At 48.2% G+C, this 20330-nt stretch overlaps 1 protein-coding gene and 1 long non-coding RNA gene across 3 annotated transcripts in view; both read left to right on the forward strand.

Moving 5' to 3' along the window:
- Positions 1-20330, forward strand: part of NEURL1B (neuralized E3 ubiquitin protein ligase 1B) — a 119214-nt gene that overhangs the window by 59122 nt on the left and 39762 nt on the right. The gene's annotated exons all lie outside the window — the stretch shown is intronic.
- On the forward strand, positions 250-2325 carry LOC146431398 (uncharacterized). Of its 2 annotated transcripts, none has more exons than XR_014854835.1 (3): positions 250-642; positions 1542-1936; positions 2061-2325. It is a non-coding gene; the product is annotated as an uncharacterized LOC146431398 (long non-coding RNA). The 2 variants fall into 2 exon arrangements; XR_014854836.1 differs by having other exon boundaries at positions 250-517.

A 20330-nucleotide genomic window follows, 5' to 3' on the forward strand; every position in this document is an offset into this window, starting at 1 on the left:
CATCCTGGTGGACTCCAGCAGCTCCATGTCCCTCCTGTGCTGGGGAAAAGGGGATCTTTCCTCACAGAGAGGTGATCCTATGAACTGTAGGCAGCTCAGTGTAATGGTCACAAATCCAGGCTGGGATTTATGGATCTCAGTGGTTTTTCTCGTGTCTCCTGGCATTGGGTTGTTCATTTTGCCCTATTTCCTCCTGTCTCAATTATCCCACAGAAAAAAAAGGAGCTCAGGGATGCTCAGCTCCTCCTGCAGAGCTCTTTGAGATCCGTGGAGGAAAGCTGTCACATCTTAGGAAGTAGTCACATTAAAGTGGTAATTCTCGGTGTTTCAACAGGATCTGATGACAGATGGGATTAAATGCAAAGCAGCTTGTTATGAGGTTTTAATAACTGTGACAGACCTGGGGAAAGTGGTGTGGGGGGTGTGAGTGATCCAGAGAAGGCAGAAGCACATGATGCAGGATGACAGCTGATGGCATTGCCCAGGAGGGAGGAAGGATTATGTGGCAAGAAATTGTGTGAGTGTTTTGGGAAGAAGGGAAGAGGAAGGGGGAAAAAAAAAAAACCCAAACAGAGGAAAACTCCACGTTCCCACTGTTCTGCCATGTAACAGAGCTGCTCATGACAGCACAGTGAGTGCCAGGTACTGTGGCCACTAAATATAGGGGGAAAAATATGTCAGTGTTGGGAATTAAGGGAAAAATAGACTCTCCTTGCTGTCAGAGCTGGAGATGGCAGGATTTGCAGGTTGGAAAGCAGTGAGGATGTTCTCTCCTTCATGTGTCTTCACTCGAGCCCACTCTGTCTGGCAGTGTCTCCCCGAGGGTGAGGACAGGATGTCCCTGGGAGCTGACAGAGCTGGCTTTGTGCTCGGTGGGGAGCAGTGGGAGGGTTGTGCCCTTGCAGAGACTGTGTCGTGCAGGAGAGAGGGGTGTGGGGATCACCTGCCTGGTTCTGCTGAGGAAGAGTCTGCTGGGGGTGGAGGTGTTGATTTGCTGGCTTGGAGGGATCCCCTCGGAGCTCCACAGTATCTGCTCAGAGAGAGAGAAATCACAGCACCCTTCAGAGAATCCCAGAATCATTTAGGCTGGAAAACCCTCCAAGACCATCAAATCCAAGCTGTGCCTCATCCCCACCTTGTCCCCAGCCCAGAGCACTCAGTGCCACCTGCAGGGATGGGGACTGCAAACCTCCCTGGGCAGCTCCTGCCAAGGCCTGAGCACCCTTTCCATGGAGAAATTCCTGCTGCTGTCCAAGCTGAGCCTCCCCTGGCCCAGCCTGAGGCTGTTCCCTCTCCTCCTGTCAAATTAAATCTCGTGTTGATGAACTCAATGCCATCAGTAACCTTTGTTCAGACCCAGTGCCATTAAGAACCATGGAAAAACTCCATACAGTTTTCCACTGGCCTTGTGCATATCACGATTTTGTGTCAAATCACAACAGTTTGTGCTTTCAGGAGCTGGGATTTTCAATGGCCCAGCATTAAAACTGAGTCTCTGACTGGGTATGTCTTTGACCTGTTAATTTTTTGGCATTTTGCAGCTGCCTCAAGGTGCAGCCTGGGGCTTGTGCCACCCCAGTCTGGAAACACATCCACCCCAAACCCACCTGAGGCACTTTGCAGGGGGCTCAGAGCTTCCTGCTGTGATGCAGAGCACCAAACAGCTGCCTCTGCTTTTCCTCTTGAGCTCCAGCCAAGCAACAGCTCCCATTTTGCAGCCTGCATCCTTTCTGTGGGAACATCCAAGATGGGCTCCGTGGTTCCCAGAGCTGCTCCCGTGTGCCAGGAGAGGAGGTGGCTCCTCAGCTGGGTCCCTCTTGCATTCTGCTGCTTCAGGAAAGGGGATGGAGTTAAAATGGAGATGTGGAGCTGCCCAATTTTAGCAGTTCTGGAGTCCTGAGAGCTGGGGAGCTTCAGTGACTGAGCACAGCAGGAAGTGAGTTGGCTCTGAGCCTCAAAGGCTGCAGGGATCTGTCCTCATATATAGGATATATCCTCTCTGGATCTATCTCGGGGTGTATATATATTTTATATGCATGTATTCTTATCTATCTTTTTAGGTTATTCAAGATACTTCCTAGGCTATGGCAATTCCTAAAAAGAAGCTGTGCAGCCTTCAGCCTGCTGTTAAGGAGCAGATGATGTTCTGGTGATCATTCTCCTTCCCAGCCAGCTTCCTTTCATCTTCTGCATTCCTTTCATGGGGAATTTTTCCCCCCTTCTCATGCTGTATTCTGCTGAAGGCAGCTACATGGAACTGGAAGCTCAGTTGATCTTTTTGCTCGTTTCCACCCACAGAAGTCTGTCTTTTTTAACATCCTAAATACCTTGGTAACAAGATCATGGGTCTTGATTTTGAAATCAGTCTTTAAAAGATCTTTTTTTTTCTCCCCTTTTCCTTTCCCAGATCTGAGCACCATCACAGAGGTAAAGACATCCACCTTCCCTCAAAAGACTGAGAGGGTTTCAGAGCCCATGTTTCCTTTGGTCCCTTTCCTAACAGGGAATTTAATCAGATTTCTTCTTCCCCTGAGGGAAACTCTGGTAATTCAAAGCACCAGAGTGGAAGAGAAGACTTGGCTTTTGCTGTCACTCAAAGCACAGTGGAAAGCCTGGCATTACCTTCAAGGGATGTTGGAATCACAAAATCATGGAATTTGGTTGGAAGGGACCTTAAAGATCCTCCAGTCCCAACCCCTGCTTTGCTCAGATCACTGAGCCATGGCTGGGCAGGTTTTGTCCCACTCTGGGGCCACCTGAGAGCACCTGGTGTGTCCCCAAATTCCACATCTCAGCCCAGAAGTTCATCCCCTATAGCAGAGCTTCACCCTCACAGTCAGAATGGGTTCAGCACAACCTCAGTCCTTTCCTTTGAGCCACGCTGGAGCTTCTGACCATTCTCAGTCTCCACAGCAACGCTTTCTGAAGGCCTGGCAGGGGATTAGGGATAAATATGTGCAGAAAAGGGTTTTCTTTTGATGGATGAAGGTCTGTCTTATTAGGGAGCGAAGTAAAAATAACACAGAGAATGGTCTGCAAGCGGAAGGTCTGGATTTTTGGAGTCTCAGCAGAGGGTCTGAGGTGGTGTCAGACTGGGGTGGGATGAGATGGGCTTTAAGGTCACTTCCAACCCAAACATTCTGGGATTCTGTGAATGTTTGTAGGGCTGAAATCTGAACATCACTGCCCCAGATCCCTGCTGCATGGTGATACTGTAGGGTGCCTGATTTAATTGCAGAGTTTCAAGCAAACCTTTCCAGGTGCTTTGCACAGATCTGTGAACTGTAGCAGGAATTCTTGTAGGTAATCCTTGTCATTGAGGTGCCATTGATGCCTGATGGGTTTTTTTGTCCTTTTTCATGATACTTTTATTCTCTCTTTATATCCTTTTTACCCTTTCCCATTCCTGTACTTTTTACTCCCTGTATTTTAGCCCCACATGTTTATAACCCTTGTACTCTAGCTTTGTTCAGAATTCTTTGGAGAAGACGAAACAATCTCCAAAATCTCATGAACATGAAGCACCAGCCTTGAAATAGCCCCATCCCTGGGACATGTTTTTGTAAACTAAGTTGTAACCTTTTTTGGGGGAGTTAATTTGAATAAGGGGGCAATTCCTTCATTTGTTAGGTTTCTTATTGGGGAATTTGAGACAAGTATGCTAATCTATGAGGTCCATAAATTGTATACTGGGTGGTACCGTCACTCTCTTTTCATCGTGGTGCACCTGGGATCCTATCAAACCAAGGTAATACCCTTTTCCCTATACTGCAGTGTCTGCATCTCAATTTTTACCAGCATTTTAGGCATCACACTGGAGCTGGCAGGTGGGGTCAGCAGCTCCTGGGGCTGCACAGCCACTCAGACATCCTGGGCAGGGCGTGAGTCAGGGCTATCAGCAACATCACACAGAGATCTGTCTCGGTGAGGGCTTTGGGAACAGCCTGAGGTCATCTAGCACAGCTCTCACTGCCTTGTAAAACCCTCTGAGCACAGCCAGGTGTGACTCAAGCCCCGAGGTGATTCCTGTCTCGGCCCATGTCCCCCAGCTCACCCCGAGCTGGTGGAAATCAACAGCGAATTCTGACTGAATGAGCACAAAGTCCTTTCCGACGAGGGTGTGGGGGAACTTTTCTTGCTTTTCCAGATTCTTCCCTCTCTGTCACACCAGCTGGGAGCTTTCTTTGCCTCAGTGCTTACTCACTGTGCTATCAGGCTGAGGAAAGGCTGCTCTGCTGCCCGCCAGCTCCCAGATATCCACATGGATCCCAAACCCAGTTCTGTAACGAGACCTTCCCTCCCAACCTCACCCCACAGACTGCCTGTGGGATTGACATGGTGTTCCTGAGTCTCACATGCATGGATTCACCTCCAGCAGCATCCAGGGAAATTGGGGAAATGCGCTGATGTCGGTGCCGCTTTTCATTTTTCACTCTGTTAGCAAAACAAAAGGGAATTCCAAGGAGCAGAGCAGAGCAGAGCAGAGCAGCCCTTGGGGTTAATCCTGGTGGAGGAGGAGCAGGCTGTGGGCTCCAGCTGGTTTTAGGCTCTGTCCTCAGGAACTGGGAGACTTTGGCCATGGAAAGTCTGTGTTCTTTCTGTCTGTGCTCAGTTGGCATCCCCATCTCCCAAAGATTTTGCATAACATGGAGATTTTTAACATTTTGAACACTCATGGCCACGAGGCAAACAAACTCTAGTGAAGGAGAAGAGCTTGATGGTTATTTTCAGTATTCCATGGAATATTTGCCAGGCCTTTTGCCTGTCCATCCCTATTTCCAGCTAGCAAGCAGTGTAGCCAAATTCACAGACTGGGCAGGCACCTGGAGCCAATGGGACAATTTATTTTGTTGAATATAACGATGATATGATGATATCTGATAGCTGATATAATGACATTTCTTTTGGGGAAGAATATTTCAGTGGGGTAGCTCGTGCTGGGACAAATCCCAACCATTTCAGGATTGTTCACCACTGAAAGCTGAAAGGCAATGGCCAATAAAATGTGTTTTCAGTTAAGGAAATGGAATTGACAGTTTGAAAAATCTAAATTAAATAAAATAAGAGGCCTCACCTGGACCCATGTGCATTGCTGGGTGACACCATACCAACCAGAGTGCAAAATCATGGCTCCAGGCATGAGGAGAGCACAGGAGTGCAAAACAAATATTTCTGCTGAGCACCCACAGACAAAACGTAAGGGAAAAAGAAATTTGTTTTCTGAATGCATTTAGGAAGGAGAGAAAAGGAGGACTGGAAGTGTTTCCATGTGGGTATTTGTGTGAGACACACCAGGGAGCAACTATTTCCAGGAGGAAACTGCACATGGGAGATGTGGCTGTTGTTTGAATGATACTAAAACAACCTCTTTGTCACCCACAATGACATCTTTGTCCTTTGTTTTGGGTTGGCACACTGCATGTGTTTAGCAAACTATCAAAAATGATCAGCTGGATTTCAGCTCACCTTGTGCCTCTTCAACAACTGCATCCCAAAAATTGACTCCCCATTCCAGGGGATGTTCCCAGATCCAGGAAAAAAACCTGATTCCAGGAGGTTATAGGATCTGTGGAACAGGCAAGGAGAGCATCCTGGCCTGGTGTGTTCTCTCCTGACCATCCCAGAGTCCAAAAGGGAGTCTCTGGGACTTGTGCTTGGTGAAGAAGTTGTGTTTCCAGGCTGTCCTCAGTGCTGATGGGAAGGATTGATGCTGATTTGGGAGGAGGAGGTGAACAAGGCAGAGCTGTTCTGGCTCGTGGCCCCTGGGGAGGAGAGGAAGTCCACAAGCTGATGTTTTCCAAGTGGGAAGGGATGAAATCAATGGGGAAAAGAATAATTGTTCATAGTTCAGAAGAGCACAGTCCAGCTGGTGGGGAGGAAAACCCATTTTGTGAGAGGAGTGTGGCTGGGCATTCTTCAGCTGGAGGATTCTGAGAAAAGCCATCATTGATTGTGTCCAAAAAAGCCATGATTGATTGTGAAACCTAAGATCACCACACTAAAAAAAAATCACAAAATGATGTAAAGGCTTCTTCTTCTCCCAATATTTTTTTCTTTTCCCTTATCTGATCTCCACCTGCAGCTGGGAGTTGGCTTGTTTTTCTTGTGTTGAAAGATCTGGTTGGCTTGAGATCCTTCCAGTAACATTTGCAGTGAGGTTTCCTTCCAGCTTGTTGTTGTCAGTCTCAGATACAGCTGGATCTGGGTGGAAATTCAGCTTTCCACCACGGACATTCTCAGTGGCCAAAATGCAACGTTGCTTGAGATTCCTAGGGACAAGAGAAAGTAAAGCAGATTTTTCCCAGTCAGGATGGTGGAAATGCCCTAATTCAGGCTTTGGAGAGGATATTAAAGATCATTTATGTCCCCCAGCCAGGACAGAAACTTCCAAATCCTTAGAAATTACTGACAAGAAAGAGGCAGAGCATGTTTTTCAGCTTTAATTTGGGGCCAGCCCAAAGGATACCCATGAGAGTGGCAGGGGGCAGGAAATGTCAGAACACAGCTTTCCAGCATTGCTGATTCCTCTGCATTTGGTGGATTTTGTTAAGAGAAAAATCTTGATTTTTATGGTACATCAACCATGTGCTTTGTGCCCACAGACAAAACTCAAATGCCACGTCCTTGCCCCAAGGAGTTTTGTATGAAAGAACTGAGTCCTTTTATTTTATAGAGACACATGTCTGGTGAGAAACAAACTGCACTTGGTTTTTCTTCCCTCTCACGCAAGCAGTTATTGCACATGGGATGAAACTGGGCCAGTTGGTTGTATTTTCAGGATCTCAGATTGTAGCCACAAGGAAATTTGAGCAAAATATGTGAAACCCAGGAGTGGGTTTATCCTAAAGACTCCAATATCCTGATGTGAGGGAGGTCTGGAGGATATGGAAAGAAATGAAACATCAGGTTCAAAAGCATCTACAGGGATGCAAACTCACCTGCTTGCTTTTAGAGTAGATTATATTTTATCCAAAAATTATATTTATATTTATATTTATATTTATATTTATATTTATATTTATATTTATATTTATATTCATATTTTTTATTTTTATTTTTATTTTTTTTTATTTTTATTTTTATTTTTATGTAATTATATTATATATATAATTACATTTATCCAAAATTCCTCATGCTATGATAGCCTCAACGTCTGCTTCAGGCAAGCCTTTTTTTTCCAGCCTGTGAAGCAATCGTGGAAAATTTGCTGCTCTGATTTGAGAGCTGTGCTGTGAAAAGGTGGCTGCACACCTGGTGGGGGAGAATCACAGCTTTCAGTTGCCATTTGTGGCTTTTTTTTCCACCCCCCGAGGACAAATTTTTGTGACCAATTAAGGCTGAGAGATTTGGTTTCCTGGTCATTATTTCTCCCAGTACTTGCTCTACCATGCCTGGCATTTCTGTTGGCTTCCTGCTAGATAAACTGTATATTTCCTATATCCAAACAGATAAGAGAGTTGCTTTAGATCACATATTAGGAAGAAATTATTCCAGTGAGGGTGGGGAGACCCTGGGCTGGAATTCCCAGAGAAGCTGTGCTGCCCCTGGATCCCTGGCAGTGTCCAAGGCCAGGCTGGACAGGGCTTGGAGCAACCTGGGATGGTGGAAGATTCCCTGCCATGGCAGGAGTGGAATGAGATGATCTTCAAGGCCACTTCCACCCCAAACCATCCCATGACTCCCTGTCAAATCCATCTCCCAGCACTGGGTGTTTGGCAATGTCCTCACTGGGTGTTTTTCTGCCTCATTCCTGCATCCCCTCTGCGTGTTGGGAGCAGTTTGCAGAGAGCAGAACCCAAATCTCTGAGCTCCTCCTGCAGACCTGGGGCACAGGTGGTTGTGTGCAGCTGCACATCCATGTTTGCACAAGGAGAGCAATAAATTTCAGCCTCCAGTGTCATTAAATGGTGCAGTTTGGCCTGGAATTGTGCCCCAACCTCAACAACTGTTTGTTAATAGTTCAGAAGGGCTTGACAAATTCTTAACCGGTTAATAAATAACTCTGGGGAAGGGAAGGTTTCTTTTCTAAATTACAGGTTAGTTTGCTTTGTTTTTAATGATGTCCCTTGTAAAATTTCTCGAGAGCATAATGAATGACAGGCCAGTGGCACTGCAATCACTTGTGCTCTTTTCTCTGTGTTCAGCCAAGGCAACTTCATTTTAGCCTCTTGCATCCTCTGAAATATGGTATAGGATTAAATCTGCTGCCATGAATAAAGCTTGAAAAGGCCTGTGCAGCTTGGGCCCAGAGTCTGCCCTCTTGCAAAATCCAGGATTACAAATTCCAGGTGATATCATCTCAGGTATGAAATCCTTCCAGCCAGCAGAGATCAGGTTTTTTTCCCAATAGCATTCCTGGGAACTGCTGCCCGTGAATCTGGGATCCTGCACTGGATTCTGTTTCTCCATCTGCTGGACCAGCCCTGGCAGGGAGTGCTCAGTCTATCCCATCCCCCTGGATTATTTGGTGAATGTTTCTTTCATCTCAGCTCCCAGACAGACAAGCAGCAGCTCACGAGGTGTCATGTACCAGCTACTGAATATAGAGCTGCAAGAAGCACAAAACCACAGCCTCTGCTTCTTTAATTAGTCCCTGCATCTGCTCTGGGAGCTGATCAGGAGGCCAAGAGCAGAAGGAGGGTTTGGCCCAGGACACTGATAGCCAGGCAGTGAGATGAGATCACCAACAATTCTGTCCAAGGGGGAAGGTTAAGGAGTCCTCCTCCTCGGTCCCGAAATAGATTTCCTGTTGAAAACTCAGACAGTTTCACTATTTCAGTATCACACGACCACTTCTGGCCATGATGGGAAGGGTTGTGAACCTCGGTGGAGTTCCTAGCCTCAAGCACATGATTTCCAGTAAACCCTAAGGCTGGAGTTGAGGGAACTCTTGTCACACAGCTGTGTCCCTCCTGGGCTGTTGATCCCAGTTTTGACAGATCTCCCAAAGGACAGACATGATCCAACCATCCAGAGGTTTGTTTGTTGGTCGATGCAAGGGCTTGAATGATGTAGGGAGAGGGTGAGATCAAAGATTCTTGTTTGTTAGCAGTTACACATAGAAAATTCCCCTTCTGTGAACAGGAAAGGCAAAATAAAATAAAGATTGTGTGGCATGGATTTTTGTCCTGGCTTGGTGACTCTGCAGGACTCAAACTCTGCAGCCAGCATGGATGTTTTTGTAAGGAACCATGGGGAAAACAGATCTGTCTCATGCAGATAAGGGCAGTGCTGTTTTCTGGGAAATACCTGGTTTTCTAGAACCACCAAACTCTGCTGCCCATGTTAATCTGTCTGTTAATCAGGGTTACATCCACACTTACTGCTGGAACCAGAGCAGCCAGCCTGCTCAGCTGGGTAGTGAGTTAGGAATACAATAATTACATGTGTTCAGTTTCCAATATGATAAAATCAGGATCTGGCATGGTTGCTGGCCTTGTTTTAACCCTAAAAGTGTGCACAGACTTCAGGGTAATACTAAGGATCAATTCTGAGCTGCATGACTGCCTCTGGTCAAGAACAGCACTGGTGATTGTGGGTTGTGTCCACATCCTGCCTACTGCAGGGTATGTTTAGGGTTCCCTTTTTCCAAGTGCATCCTTTCTGTCTTTAGGCTTTGGGTTGAAAATATCTGTGTCCTGAGCTGTGAGGCTCTGCAGTGCAGGTTCTGTTTTATTTTTTTATTATTTATTAAATATTATCTTTATTATTTATTTATTATTATTATATTTATTATTTCTTTATTCAGGGATTTTATTTCCAGGGCTGCTGGTGATGTCTGAGCCCAGAATCTCACTGGCACTGGGAACACTCCATTGTGTCCCCAATCCAACCATGCTCAGCCACCATGAGTTGATTGATATAAAACCATAAATTTATGCCATAATCTCTTTGCTGGCAGCCCCACACTATTCCTGTCCATAGATTTATGCCATAATCTCTTTGCTGGCAGCCCCACACTATTCCTGTCCTGAGGCTTGACTGTGAGGTGGAGCAGAAGCTTCTATTCTGCAAACTGGACCAGTTTTTTTCTCTGGTTCCCAGGACTCCCAGGGTGATTTTATTGACTCAGATAAGGAAAGGAGGAGGAGGAAGGAGCAGCAGGGGCTGCAGGCAGCTGAACCTTGCCCTGCTGAGTGCCCAGGGGTGAGGGCAGAGGGCTGGCAGGGGACAAGGCTGGGTGATGCCACCCACCAGCACTGCCCTGTGTCCCAAAGCCTGGCATCGTTATCCCAAAAGGGCCAAACTGGAGCAAAGTTAAGGCAGGCCTGGAATGCAGGGGTGCCACTTGTGCAGACAGCAGAGCAGCCACTGTAATTGTGGCACAGAGATGTGGATCTGGCCTTGGCACGTTGTCCCCACAGCGCTCTGTGCAAGGAAAACTGTCCCAGGTGAGCTCTGAATTGCCTCCAGCTTCTCCTGATCTGGGAGGAGGCAAGTGGAGCTGAGAGCCCCACCTTGTAATTAAAGGTATCAGAGACGAGGAGCATGCAGGCAATGGTTCCTAATTAGCAGCTGCCTAGTTCGATTTTTGGTGACAAGGTGAGGGAACGAATGGCATCTCGGTTTTCCTTCTGGGTGACAAGGTGAGGAAATGGCAGAAAGAGGGAGGGAAAGGGAGAGAGGGACAGGCTGGTCTGTAGCTGTCCCTGTCCCTATCCCTGTCCCTGTCCCTGTCCCTGTCCCTGTCCCTGTCCCTGTCCCTGTCCCTGTCCCCATGAGGACAGACCTTTGGTGGCTCCAAGCAGTGACTCTCAGCCCATGAACTGCAGGCAGTTTCCAGTCTGAGGGCACGGCAGGCACAAAGCAAATATCTGTAAATCAAACTCTGTGCCTTTCCTGGAGCCAGGAGCAGATCTTGAGCCCATCTTAGTGCCTCTGATCACACCTTTGTCCCTCTGGTCACACAGCCATCCTGGGTGGTGTTCTGTCTCCCCTGCCCCTCTCCTCCTGTGACCTCTGGAGAACAAGGGGACTATTCTTGGAGCCCATCCTCATCCTAGAAATCAGAACCCTGGCAGCTCTCCTGGCCCTTTCTCTTGGCCTTGGCCCTATCTGAGCTGCTGGTGGCACATCAAAGGAGGCACCACGTGCTGCTGGAGGCTCTGCTCTCTGCTCTGTCCTCACTCATCTAGCTGCTCACAGCCTGCTCTCCCTGCTTTACTGCAGCCCCATGGCCAAAAGCATCTGCAAAAGGAAATATGTGAGAAATGACGCCAGGCTGGGGTAAATCACAGGGAGCAACATCAGGATGGGAATAATATGGACAGAAGAACTAGGAATTTTAAGGGTGGGCTTTGAAAAGCTCCCACAGCCCAGGGTTCCAGCTGTATAAAATGACAGCTGTGTGTGGCATTTATTTTTATTTTGTTTATAGTTTTAAGAGTCTTTTTAGCATTTCCTTAATAGGGATTTTTTTCTCCCCACCAGCCCTTTTAAAGATGAAGAATGAGACAAATCCAGTGTGGGCTGGGGGAGCTGAAGGCTCCACTGTTTGTCACTGGCCACTTGGGGACAGGGAATAGCCATGGCCACACATTCAGGGGTCAGAGGAAAAGGAAAAAGTGGTGCTGTCACTTCAGGGCATCACTCTGGGTCTACCTGACACATTCGCTGTGAATTTGGTGAAAAAATGAATTGATTGGGGAGATTTGGTGGAAAAAATGAATTGGTTAATTAAAAAATTCCTATTTATTTTCACCCCATCCCAAACCGTGCAGGGAGTGATCCTCACAGTGAAGCAAAAGTGTGATAAGAACAATGATTTTTCACTCTCACACTGCTTATGTTAAAGAGCTGATGGGATGGCAGGGCAAGCACACAGTGCAAAACCTGAAAGCTGAACAAATTTCCAGCATGGACCCAATGAAAAGTGTGGTTGGTGTTCCCTGGTTCTCATTAACATAATTAACTCTGCTCTGAGTCACCTGAAACATCAACCAGTTGACCATTTTCACAGCAGAAGTGATTTTACAGCAGGGAAGTTGATATCAGAGCATGTGAAATGCTGAGAAAAAGCATTTTCTTTACACAACATTTTGGATTTTTTCACCAAAAACCTTGTTATTTTTGTGGAAGGGATTTTTTCCTTGGAGTTGAACAGCTCAGACAGAAAATTCACCTCATTTTTGGGAGTTTTTTGTCAGCACTTTCTCAGCGAGGGCTCACAGGAGCAGAGAGCAGGGCTGGGTGAAGGAACATCACCACCAGCAGCATTGAGAAAAGGCAAAGTGTGCAGTGAGCTCTTTGCTTTAGTGCTTCAGCAAATTATCTCTGCAAGCCTGGGTTATTCCTGAGATTTCCCTTCACTTCAGTCAGTTTAATTCCACACTGACCCTGGGCACAAAATCCACTTGAGTGAGGAGTTAAGTGTGGAGCAGACTTGGCAGCCCAGTGCTGCTCAGTGAGCAGCTTTGGTGTGGGATTAATGCCATTCCAGTGGGACTCTGAGAAGGGTTGTGGATCCTCTGATAGTGGGGGTGTGGTAGATTTTTGGGATGATGGAGCTTGGAGGATGGGCAGTTTGAGTTTGGGACTGGGAAAATCTACCAGGAAAGGATTAAACCTTTATTCCTTTTGCACATTCTCTTCCTGCAGCTGGATGTTGGTGTGGTGAGGATTTGGGAGGTGTTAGCAGAGATAGAGCTGTGTTTGGGTCAATCACCCAGGGAATTCCAGGATCCTTTCCTATTTTTTCCTACCCTCCTGCAGACAGCCTGCAGCCCTCTCCAGCCTGAGGCTTTGTCCTCATTGTCCTCATTGTCCCAACCCACCCATGGCTCCTACACAGCTCAGGTAGAAAACCACAATATTTTCCTCTCCAGAGGGAAAAAAAAAACCCCAACCATTCTGAAAACATCTCCAGGTATGCTGGCAGGGCCCGTGCCAGAGCAGAGGGCAGGATTTCTCCTGGGGGTGTTTGGCAGCAGTGGTGGCCACGATGCAGTGAGGTGATAATGTGCACTGAGTCACTTCTCCAGCACAGAACTGGCCAAACAGGCTCACCAGTGCTCAGGGATCTCAGTTGCCATGGCCTGGCTCACTGAAGGAGGGGAAATGAATGGTTTTTTTACAAGGAAACATCAGTGCAGTCCAGTTCTCCCCGGGAAACATCAGGACACAGCCTCTCTGGGGAAGCCAAGGGGAGCCTTTGATGTCCTGATAGCAACTCAGTGCAGCAGGAACATTCGTGGCTGAGCTGTTCTGATGATGATTTTCTTGTCGCTTTTATCACCTGTTTCCTCTTCAGCAAACCAGCTCTTCCCTCTGCTGAATAAACTTCTGAATGAGGAGGAATGGGGGAAATCCCAGGAGATTCCCTTTGCTCTCATCACAGAATGGGGTTGGGATGACCTCGGGAGGTCACTCAGTCCAACCCCACAGCTCAGGCAGCTTCCCCCAGAGCTGTGCTTTGCCAGAGGCACAGGGAGTTCTGCACTGACCCAGAACTGCCCAAACGAGCTGCCAAAACCTCTACCTGTGCTGTCCCTGCTGCTCCACTTCTGAGAGCTCTCTGCACAGCCCGCTGTGCTTCAGGTTGGGTGACATTCCTGCAGCAGCACTTGCCCTTTCTCAGCTCCTGCCGCTGCTCTGCTGAGCTGCATTTCCCCCAGTGACTCCCTAGAACAAGCCTGGCCTGGCATTAACTGCCCAGACAGCTTAAAAAGTGATAAAACAACGGGGCTGAGGTGGGACAGGAGGAAAATAGGGGCACAGGGGTGGTTTGAGGTGTGGGTGTGGCACTCTGGGCTGGGTGACAAGGTGGGGATCAGGCACAGGTTGGTCTTGGAGGACTTTTCCAAATGGTTTTATGGCTCTCTGGTGGTGCCTCACTGCCCACCAAGCAGGTTTGAGATACCTCTGTTCTTCCTAGGTGAGGGGAAAACACATGGATAAAACAGGAAGGATTTGATTGTTCCTCGTGGGGGTTTAAAAAGCCTCCTCTGTGCAAAAATGAGACCCTTGAGTTTGAATTTGCAGCAACCCGAGCAGTTATCCAGCTGGATCTAACATCTGCAGCTCTCAGGGAATCTCTGGGTTCCTTACCCATGCCTGTTGTCTTTTCTGAGAGCCACAGGGGTGTTTGGGTGGTTTATTTCCTCCTGCTGAATTAGGTGACACTGGTTTTTAAACCAGCACTGGTTTTTAAGCCTGCACATCCTCAGCTGGGACAGAACTCCCACAGACTGCTGGATAAAGCAGTATGGCATTTTCTGAAGGGAGAGCAGTGCTGTCTGGGCCAATCCCTCATTTCCAAAATACCCACATTTAGCTGGCTTTGTCTCTGGAAACCTCTCAAAGTCCGTTTTACATCTGCTGCACCTGAGCTGGAATACAATCCAGGGGGAATTAGTGGCAGAGAGGAGCAGGGAGAGGCTTTTTCCAGCTCCCAGCCCATGAACAATCCCATCCTCCTGAGCCTTTGCCTATTTGCAAAACGAGGGCTCTTTTCCTTTTTTCCCCCCTTTCTTCTTGTGATGCCAATCTCTATTGTTTGAAGAAACTTTTCCAAGGGAACTGGGACTGGGGAAAAGGAAACACAAAGACAGAGCAGCCAAACCCTTTGCAGGAATCTGCTCTCTTCTGAAGGTTAAAGCTTGTCATTTTTCTGATTTACTGGAAGTGATTGGTGTTTCCTTTGTTCTCCTTTGTGGTGGCTGCTCTGATAAGCCCTGAGGGATACTTTCCTTGGGCAGATCTGGAACCTTTACAGCAAAAGGAATATGGAAAATAAACCCATGTCCTGTTATTCCCTATTCCACTTCTTGTAAATCAGGGATTTTCCCTGTTTTAGGGAAGGACTGAGGAGTGCATATCTGCAGTTTCTGGGGATTTTGAAAGGCTGCAGACCCTGAAGCAGCATCCACCCCAGAGGGCTGTGATGGGAGTGTTCTGAATGCTCTGTGTGCTCTGACCTTTGCTGCTCAGAGAGTGGCTTCTGGGAGGGACAGAGCTCAGAGATGGAGGCGTTTTGGAGCCTGATGAGAAGTTTGCTGGGAGCTCAGAGCCCTTTCCAGACAGAGTTCAACCCTGAGGCCTTCCCAGGACAGGGCAGGAGAGAGCTGCAGCTCCAGGCTGAGCAGGACTGTGTGTGGCCCAGAAATGCAGAGAGAGGCTGCAGGTCAAATCCCACTGGGAAAGGAATAAATCCTGTTGGTTTTAGGAGCAAACCTCTTCTCCCAGGCTGGGTGAGGATGGTGAGAGCAGAAGGGCTTGGCCAGCTGTGAGGCAGAGCATGTGGCAGAAGTGGTGCTGCTGTTCTCACTGAAGCAGCAGGAGATTCCCCAGGGCCTTCAGTGGGCTGCAGCCAGCTCTGTGTCACCTCTGTGCCACTTCTGTGACACCTCTGTGTCACTCTGTGCCACCTCTGCACCACCTCTGTGCTACCTCTGTGCCACCTCTGTGCCATTCTGTGTCACTCTGTGCCACTTCTGTGCCACTTCTGTGCCACCTCTGTGCCACCACTGTGCCTCTCTGTGCCACTATGTGCCATTCTCTGCCACTCTGTGTCACCACTGTGCCACTCTGTGCCACCTCTGTGCCACTCTGTGCCTCGGTCTCCTGGTGTAGAATGCAACCCAACAGCCCCACATCCCTCCAGGGCTGTTTGGATCTTCTGCAGCACTGAGATGTGTGAGGAAAATGTGTCCCCAACGCCTCCCCACAACTTCAGGGCCTCTTCCTGGCCATGCTGAGGTTTTTTTGTGCTGTGCTGAGGGATTTTTGAGTGTGGGGCAGCACGAGGTGTGGGTTTGTCACCACCCTTGTCCCTTCTCCCTCCACCAGCCACATGCAGGGTGATGGCAGTGCCACCAAACCGCTCCAGGTGACCCAGAAACCTGCCCTGGTTGGGTTATTTTGGGTTTTCTCCAGCTGGCACACAGCAGCTGGCAGGAGACACAGCAGCACCGTTCAGAGCAGTCCAGATGAAGGATGGAAACACCTGCTGGCACCAGGAAAAATGTTTGCTGTGGGACGTTGGAAATGACACCCTGTGGAGCACAGGGCTGCTCACCTGCATAATTTCCTCATCATTGCCAGCTAAACAGGCAGGTGATGGATGGGCTGGGGGAAGCCAAGAGCACAGGGAAGGCAGCAGGCTCAGCCCTTGCCAGGCAGGGGAGATGATGCTTTGCAAAGTGTCCTTAATACCAGGAGGTATCACAAGTGTTGGGAGACATCTCCTTTTTACTGCACAGATCTATAAAAGGTGCTGCTTCCTCTCCTCTTGAAATAAAACTCTTCAGTGACAGCATGTGCTGCAAGAATGGGGCCTTTCCTTCAGGGTGGATGTGGGTTTGGAACACACAGAGGGAATTCATGCTCAGAGGGAAATCTGTGAGTGGTTTTCTGTTGATTTTACCTCGTTTTATCTCAGGGCAGTTCTTACTTTAGGCAAAACCTGTCCAGGCCAAAGGACGAGAGAGATGAGCTAGAATTGGTACATGATGAGGAAAACTTGATTGCCACAGCCAAGGGGTTTGGAGCCACAAATCTGCTGCTTTTTTCCAAGAGAAAAAAAGCTGGAGGACACAGGGATTGGATGCTTCTTCCATCCTGTGCCCATCAGTGCAGTTTTCCTTCAACTGCAGAGCTTCTGCCACGAGCTCTGAGATGTCTGAGCTGGCCAGGATGGTCCAGACAGCCCCACAGAGCCCAGTGCTCTCCTGCAGGCATCTCCCCATCCCTCAGCACATCCAGGGCCATCCCAGACCTGTCCCAGCATGTGACACAGCTGAGCTGTCCCAGCATCACCTCCCAGCCAGCCCAGGAAGCCATGTCCTGACTGCATGTCCCTCCCTGGCCAATGTCACCAGCCCTCCTCTGGATGTGCTGCCTGGGCACTGGGATGGGAAAACCTATAAAAAACCTGGCAGAAAAATTTTATAGATATTGCTGCTTGGGGAGACCTCATTGCTGCTTGTTTTCCTCATAAATCTGGGTGAGATGCTTTGAAAAGCTCTTTTCCAGACACTGCTGGGCATTTCTCCTGGGAAAAGCAGAAGTTTTCTTCAGGAGTGCACATGTTGGTGTTGACCTCAGGAAGGTCAGGTCACTGCTTCCCCTCCTGCCAGGGTTGTCCTCACCTGTGAGCATCCTAAACCTGGGATGGGGCTTGTCAGAGGGAAAGGTTGGACATCAACCCCAAATTCTGACTCCCTGGCAGCACAGAAGAAAGGCTTTCAAGTCTTCCTAAGTTTTGTGACATCCTCATCATCTCTGAGCCTAAAGCCAGCCTGGGGGTGTGATGAATTCAGTGTTTTCCCTCCATCAAAGCGCTCTGATTGCTGTGGCTCTGTAAACATCCCCAAATCCACATGATGCTGGAGTAGTTGTCTTTCAGCTGCCTCTCTCCTCTCCCAAAGGAGGAGACAAATCCTGGATTTCCCTCCAAGTCACACAGGAAAAACATTGAGATTCAGACCTCAGCCTTGTATTTGGGGGAAAAAAAAAAGGCCAATGCAGGTGGAGGAAGGTTTTGGAACTGCAGCTACTTCCCTGCCCGTGGCAGCAGGGTTAGAACAAAATGATCTTTAAGGTCCTTTCCAAGCCAAGCCATTCCATGTTTCTGTGATTTATTGGAGTCTCTCTAAAACCACGTTGCGTGACTCAAGGGTTGTTATCTCCAGGCTGAACTGTTGAGTCTCAAGGGGGTGCTTTGGTTGGTTTTTTTGTTTTTTTTTAAAATAAAAATATCCTGTCTTTATTTAATAGCTGAGATAGAAGCTTCAGCCCAGTATCTCTTGGGAAGACTCTAAAATTGGCAGCTAGGAAAGAAATCCCAGTAGATTTTAAGAATTACTGATGCTTTATGTGAGAATTACTGATATTTATAGAACGTGGATGTACATTTAATTTGGAGACAATTGTGCAGATGTAGCACATCTTGGCAATTGTTTTGTTTTGCTAATGAGGGTGCACAGGAACAGGAGTGGCATTCATTAGGACTTTCTGCTTTGTTCCTGCTGCCTGTTCCCTGTGGGGTGTCCTGTAGGGTATCCTGTGGGGTGTCCTGTGGGGTGTCCTGTGGGGTGTCCCCACTCTGTCCCATAGCACCTGGAGATCTCCACCTGCCTGTTCCTGCAGTGCTCCTGTGGTCACTCAGGGCTTCCCACCAGTCCTGCTGCAGTGCTTTAGGATCACTAGTTACAGTGATTTAGGATCACTAGTTACAGTGATTTAGGATCACTGGTTGCAGTGGTTTAGGATCACTAGTTACACTGGTTTAGGATCCCTGGTTGCTGTGCTTTAGGATCCCTGGTTGCAGTGGTTTAGGATCCCTGGTTACAGTGGTTTAGGATCCCTGGTTACAGTGGTTTGGGATCACTGATACAGTGGTTTAGGATCCCTGGTTGCAGTGGTGTAAGGTCCCTGGTTGCAGTGCTTTAGAATCCCTGGTTACAGTGGTTTAGGATCCCTGGTTGCAGTGGTTTAGGATCACTAGTTACAGTGGTTTAGGATCCCTGGTTATGCTGGTTTAGGATCCCTGGTTGCAGTGGTTTAAGGTCCCTGGTTACAGTGCTTTAGGATCCCTGGTTACAGTGGTTTAGGATCCTTGGTTACAATGGTTTAGGATCACTGGTACAGTGGTTTAGGATTCCTGGTTGCAGTTGTTTAGGATCCCTGGTTACAATGGTTTAGGATCCTTGGTTGCCATGGTTTAGGATCACTAGTTACAGTGGTTTAGGATCCCTGGTTACAGTGGTTTAGGATCACTGGTTACAGTGGTTTAGGATCACTGGTTACAGTGCTTTAGGATCCTTGGTTGCCATGGTTTAGGATCAATGGTAGAGTGCTTTAGGATCCCTGGTTACAGTGGTTTAGAATCACTGGTACAGTGCTTTAGGATCCCTGCTTACAACCACTGTCAGGCTTTCTGGTCTCTCCACCCAAGCCCCAACACCTTTTCCCCACTATGGGCATGCAGAGCAAAGGCTTAGCTTTGACCTTTAGTCCAAAGCTCTAACTTGAAGCCTCTTGCAGGATATTTTTTTGAATTAAAACAGCTACTCTGATTTTATTTTCACGGCAGGAGAGCCAGCAAATCTCTAGGCTACCTGTTAGAGAAGAAAAACCCAGGCACCATATGCAATATAGCTCTTGCTCTCTCTCAAAAATGCCGAACTCTGGGAGAGAATTCGTCCCACCAAACGCCCACTAAGCACATTTTTTAAATCTGGTTTCTCAGCCTTTCAGGAAAAGGAGAAGCAAAATCTAGCTATGTTCTTCTTGCCTGCTGGAACTGGGCCCCGTTTCATGAAATTAAATGGCTAAGGAGGGGGGGAAAAAAAATATATCCAAGGCAAAGATGCTATTCTCAACAAAGGAAACAGTATATGCAACAGCTTCTGCAGCATTCCTGCAACATGATGTCTTTCCCTGCAGAGCCTCAGTCAGGAATTGATTGTCTAAGCAGAGAATTGCTCGATTCAGACAGGCTTAAGGCTCACTTCATGAACTGTTTGCTGAAAGGATGAATAGATGGGCATGTGTGTATATAAATCTATAAATCATGTCTTGTTCTGCCCCGAAGAGGAGAGCTGAGATTGGATTCTTTGTCACTCATTTCATGTTCTCAGGGCTGGGGGATAAAGGCAGCAGTGTTCCACACGTGGGGTCAGGATCTGATGGCACAGCTCCGGAAGGACAGTCCCCAAAAAAGAGCAGGGAGCATTTATCTGAGAGCCACAGAGGGGTGACAACACTCCTGCTGCTCTGCTGGGCTCTCAGTTAAGGGCTGTTCTGGTGAGTGTTCATTTGGGTTCTCTTTTATCCCGTTTCTTTTCCCCAAGTGATGTGTGGGTTCTGATTTGAGCTCCTGGTTGGTGGCACCAGTGCTGTGAGTTGTCACTGCCCAGCCCAGTCCTTGCCCTGTCTCATCCATTGCTGCTTCTTCCTGCCCTTGTGCCCAGGGATGTTCAGCCCAGGGTGTTTGGGCTGATTTGACTGGAGTTTTGGTGAATTTTGGTGAATTTTGGTGAATTTTGGTGAATTTTGCCCCCCTGGGTGGTTCTGGAGGAGGTGCTGGGCATTGGCACCAGCCTCAGAGCAGGGAGAGGCTCTGCAGAAGAGCCCTGCTGGGAGCTGTGCAGTGCCCAGGGCTCCTCTGGGAGGTGCTGAGCAGGGACAGGAAGCTTCAGAAGCCACTTGCCCTAAACAAGTGCCACAAGTGTCCCTCAGAGATCCCTCCTGCTCCCCAGGCCTTTGGGGGAGCAGCAGAAACAATGTCCCCTCCTTGTCCCCTCCTTGGAACAAACCAGCCCAGGAGGGCAAAGCTGAACCCCTCAGCCAAATCCCTGCTCCCTGCCAGCTGAGGCTGTGCCAGGGGG

Source organism: Lichenostomus cassidix, chromosome 13 (assembly GCF_008360975.1).
Source record: "Lichenostomus cassidix isolate B80296 chromosome 13, HeHo_3.0, whole genome shotgun sequence".
In the NCBI taxonomy this organism is placed as follows: domain Eukaryota; kingdom Metazoa; phylum Chordata; class Aves; order Passeriformes; family Meliphagidae; genus Lichenostomus; species Lichenostomus cassidix.